Raw genomic sequence first — 5,939 nt, forward strand, 5'->3', positions numbered from 1 at the left:
AAAGTGAATAAATGTTGAACTAAACATTTATCCATAGTTTGTGAACATGTTGTATTTTACAGGTGGTGAACAAGAGGCTGCCCCCTGCCCCATATCGTGCCCCACATCGTGCTCACCACCAATGAGAAGTAAAGTGCCCCCTCCGGCCTTTGTAAGCATTTAAATGTTTCATTTTTTAGATGAATGTTAAAACACATCTGATCAATGTAAATGTTGACATGTCACCAGCTTATCATGGAATTCTTGTATTTTGCAACAGGAGGACGCCTGTAGTCTGAATCCTCTCCCAGACTTCCAAAAGGTGGAACGGTTCTGCTCTCTGCTGGTAGACATCTGCAGCTCAGAGGAACGGGCTCATCGCGGCGTGGAATGATCTGGAGGAGCATGACAGACAACCACAGAAGTTCACTCAGCTCTACAGAACCCACTGGGGCAATGCGCTGTACTGTCGCACCCAAAGGGATGACCTTGTTGAGGCTGCTGTGGTACAGCGAGTGAAGATGGCGAAGCGGTACGCTCCAGCTCAGCAAAACATCAGCGTGGAGAACAACAGGGTCATGTACATGCTGGAGAAACTTCTGTGGTTGAGGGTACTTGGTGACACTCTGTCCAACCCGGAGAAGGGGAGGATCGCCAAGCAGTACGAGCGGATCCAGCACCTTGTGTTAGTCCTGTGCAGAACTGGCATTCCTCTGCCAAAAATAAACACCAAAACCGTTTGCGACTTCATCTGTCGCCAGGAGAGGCTCATCAACCTCCACTCCACCAAAACACTGTCTGCATCACCAACACCACCTCCATCTCATCCCAGGACCTCCCTCCAGCAGCACTTCAACCATCTGCCCTCCCTCCAGCTGACTACACCCACACCCCGAGCACTGCAGGGACCAAGGTGGTGAAGAAGAGGGAGAGCATCGTGCTGCCCAACCTGCCCACCCCTCCTCCTCCCATTCCCTCCTCTCTGACACCAACGCTCCTCTGTCTGGCTACACCAACTATCACCAGACACACATCATCCGCCCCGACTGCTCAGTGTGTGCCCATTGTTCCCACCAGGCAGACACTGACAGTTGCATACGAGAATCCAAATCAACTACAAAAAGGGAAATGTGCTGCAAATGAAAAAAAAAACATGCTACAGGAAGCCAAAACAAATATATTAACAGCAAACACGCTCCAAATACAGAAATGATGCAAAGTCAAAAGCACGCAAACCCTGTGAGCAAGTGCAAGAGTAATGCATATCCAGATAACACACCGGAGGTTCTCCTCTAGGGGGAGCGCTAGTGGCTTGATGCAGGTGCAACGACATCAGAAACAGAAAGTGGAATGTATATCCTTCTGATGTCATTGCCTCCCTGACAGCTTAATGAGACAGTTATTATCTTCATCACGTCAATAAACGTCCTTCATGTATTTCATTGTTGGTTTGGTCTTTAAGCTTGTGAACCTACAAATGTAGGATTTTAAGCGTTTGCTAGTGGTTAAATATTTGTACAGTATATTGTCGTTATAAATCGAGAGGGATCAGTCAGTGAGGTTTGTGAAAACCTTATCTTTGTAGCCGCTGTTTGTTCTGTCCGGACCAGCTAATACTATGTTTAACCGGTTACTATGGATACACTCACTCCCACCAACAGTTCCGCTATGCCCGCTCAAAATGGCCGTCATACCGTTACCACACCCATATCAATACTTTTTAGGACTGTGTGTTTCCAGTTGCCAGTTTGTGGTCAGTTATGAAATGTGATAATGAGCGCCTTAAGCGAACAAGTGTTTACCTCAGCGGTCACCTGTATGTGTGTATGTGTGTGTGTGTGTGTGTGTGTGTGTGTGTTTGTGTGTTTGACTGACCACTCTACTCAACCAGCCTCACCTTTCCTCCACTTAACTGCCCACATAACCCAGGAGTTCTCTCTAATCTAGTGTCTCTAATCACAAATGTGTGCGCACACATACTTTCAAATGTCAAACAACTGTGTGACAGGGATCAGTAAACCAAACTAGGCCTATTACTGAGCTTTCATTAACTACACCGCGTCAAAAGTGTATAGGTACACACCATACTCATAACAGTCGTAACACCTTCATAGATATATATATATATATATCCATATGGACATATATACTGTCTATGAAGGTATTATGATTGTTATGCATATATATACACTAACAACAATTTTCACCTGTTGATGCAGTGACAACAGATCTTGATCCTATTCATACTGTAGCAGTTCGCTTTTCACTTTATACACTGAACCTGCTCCACCATATATGGTCATACAGTATCCGAGGGAGGCTGCACTTTATGAAGATGTCCCATTTGATACAAATACAATACACTATTTCCTCTCTTCACTCTGTGGATAAATTAAACTGGATGAGGAAAATTAGAAGGATTAGGGTTAGCATCTCCTGATAAAAGCAGTGTGTGTACTCAAGACTGGCAGTCGAAATGAGAACACCCATGCCAAGACCCATGAGATGAGAAAAGGAAAACATTTGCAATGGTACATTCTATATGGACAATTTTGCAAGTACAGTATGTTCTTATGGCAAGAATGCCTTCTCCAGCTAATGGCGTGAGAAAGCTGCCTTTGGCACCAGTGCTTAGATTGTTCTATTAATACATCCATGAGAATACCCCAGACTGTATTTATGTGTGTGTGGTGTGTGTGTGTGTGTGTGTGTGTGTGTGTCTCTGTGTGTGTGTGTGTGTGTGTGTGTGTGTGCATGTGTGTGTGTGTGTGTGTGTGTGTATGTGTACAAGTATGTGTGTGTGTGTGTGTGTGTGTGTGTGTGTGTGTGTGTGTGTGTGTGTGTGTGTGTCTGTGTGTGTGTGTGTGTGTGTGTGTGTGTGCGTGCACACATGTGTGCGTGCCTGTGTGGCTAACATGGGCATTGTTGTCACTCCCCCTAATTTGTCTGTCAGTCAAAACATTGCTCCAGTATGTGTGCTCATTGATACAACCTCAGCCACAGACGTCACTCAGCCCTTCAGAACAACTCAGAGATGTGTGTGAAAAGGTAGAGAGGCCCAAACAAAGAGAAAGAAAGGAATAAATAAAGAGAGCTTCCCACCAATAGGGTTAGGGTTAGGGTTAACCAAATCTATTACTGCCCTCTCTCTTATCTTTTGTTGCTCTGATACTAATGTGATGTGAGTTTGAATTGAAATGACCAGTAATGAGTCACAATCTGTGTGTGTGTGTGTGTGTGTGTGTGTGTAGGGCTGGGTATCGACTCGAATTTCAAGAATCGATTCCATTTCACAAGGTTCAGAATCGATTAATACGATTCAATTCGATTTGATTCGATTCGATTCAATTTTTTCAATTCAAATTTTTTTTGTGGAACCTTAATTACAGTTATGCAACACATCAAAATTAGGGCTGGGTATCGATACTGATTTTCAAAAATGAATGAATGAATGAATCATTGAATGAATGAATGAACTATTCATTCCTTTATTTATTCATTCATTCATTAAATAAAAGATCGATTTTGGGATTCATGAATCGATTCTGAATCATTTGATCAGAATTCAGAATCGATTAATCGATATGTGTGTGTGTGTGTGTGTGTGTGTGTGTGTGTGTGTGTGTGTGTGTGTGTGTGTGTGTGTAGGTTGGTAGGTGAACATTGAGATTTACAATACTTTGAATAGCATTGGTTGGGTTTGCACTTCAATGAGGAACAATAGAAGTGTTTTCTTCAATTCCACTGAGGTTATCTCAGGCTTGGTTGATGGGCAGAGTCGTGTATTGGTGACGGGTAACTTGAAGAACTGTACCACATCATAATGGCGTGTAATGCATTCAATTCCTTTGTGACTTCACAAAGAGTCCTGAGGGTCCGATCTCATCGCTACACTTGTCCTCTCCTCTCCACAGCTGCATTTGTGTCTGGGTACATCGCTGCTGTATTTGTGTGAGGTAATGGCAGGGGTATGGAAGGTGTTCAGAGAGAGGAATGTAAGCTCTCTCTCTCTCTCTCTCTCTCTCACTCTCTCTCTCTCTCTCTCTCTCACACACACACACACACACACACACTTTATCTTAACACTGTGACCCCGTTTAGACTTGGTTTTAGAATGTGTTGTGGACAGCGCTAAATACAAGGGTAAACGGTAACCAAAACGTTTTGTGAAACATTTCCTGGTAACTCTTTATAATACAGCCTGTGTTTTACCCGTGTCTTACCAGTGTCTTACCAGTGTCTTAGCCATGTCTTACCAGTGTCCTATCAATTGTCCTATCAATCGAAACAGTTGGAAAAAGTCCTACTGTTCATTAGTTCTTCAAACATCTTCGGTTTCTTTCATGCACACTTTTTTCAATCTGCTCGAAGTCGCACCGACTGATTATTGATTTGTTTACATAGAACAGCTATGCAACATGCACGCAGGCAGGAGTGAGTGAGTTACTATGGTTACTATATATGAACACAAGTGATATGACGCATGATAGACACAGATGTAAACGATGATGTGTCTCGCTGTCCACTTGTGATCTGATCGTCCAAGACACATTTTAAAACCAAGTCTAAACAGGGTCTGAGAGACTTTATTGGTTATCCAATTACATCCTCATCCCAGAGTTAGAGGCAGAACAGTAGGAGTGCAATAAATAATAACTTACAGTGCATACATGGACACGATGCTCAGCATCACAGCCCTTAAATGGTAACACAACAACGGTCAAATAGAGAAACTGTCAAAACTGAGAATTTGTCAATAAATAAGAACAATGACATAAATAGCATTCTACAGCAGTTCTAGGCAGGATTTCTACACAGTGTCTATGACGTTCTATGACATTGTTTATTGTGTGTGTAGATAGATCCATCTGCTGGCCTCCGGATGGTTCCCCATTTTCTTTGGTTCTCACAGTTCTAGGGATTTGGGGTTCTATGGAGAGAGAGAGAGAGAGAGAGAGAGAGAGACATAGGTAAATCCTCAAGTTGAATTTGCCAAGGATAACGATTATATAAAATATTGAAACTGTGATGCTTGCCACTACAGTTAACAGTTCTATAGCTCAGAACTCATTCAGTATAGAACCCAGGCCCACAATCATATACTTCACTATTTTGCTTGTCCATTTTCATGGCTTTGTTCCAACAATCTTGCTTCACCTCCCCTGCTCATCTACTGTACTTTCATTCACAAGGGTTAGATATAGTCCTAACCCTAACCCTAACCCTTTCATTCACAGGGTTAGATATAGTCCTAACCCTAACCCTAACCCTTTCATTCACAGGGTTAGATATAGTCCTAACCCTAACCCTAACCCTTTCATTCACAGGGTTAGATATAGTCCTAACCCTAACCCTAACCCTTTCATTCACAGGGTTAGATATAGTCCTAACCCTAACCCTAACCCTTTCATTCACAGGGTTAGATATAGTCCTAACCCTGACCTGATTAGAGTTGGGACGGGCTGTACATGTTCACCCTCAGGTGTTAAAGCTGTTTCTTTATGAGGCTTGCGTTCCTGAAGTCTATAGTTGAGAAACAGGAATGAGGAATGAGGTTGTTGGGGCTAATATATCTGTATGTGTCAGTTTGTTGATGACCAGCACTGGGGGTTCATTTTCCCCATTGCCAATACATTTTGCTTTGTAAAAAAAAAAAAAAAAAAAAAAGACTATATGTTTCAGTAAAAGTATAGTCTTGGTGTAGTCATGGACTCAGACCTGAATTTCAACAGTCACATTGAGACTTACAAAGTCAGCCTACTATAACCTGAAGAATATATCAAGGATTAAATGATTTATGTCTCAGCAGAATCTGGAAAAAAGTGTTCATGCGTTTATCTTCAGTAGACTCAACTACTGTAATGGCGTGTTTACAGGTCTCTCTAAAAAATCAATCAGACAGCCGCAGTTGATTCAGAACGCTGCTGCTCCAGTCCTCACTAAGACTAAGAAAGTGGATC

The sequence above is a fragment of the Borostomias antarcticus genome (genome assembly GCF_949987555.1).
Source record: "Borostomias antarcticus genome assembly, chromosome: 6".
NCBI lineage: Eukaryota > Metazoa > Chordata > Actinopteri > Stomiiformes > Stomiidae > Borostomias > Borostomias antarcticus.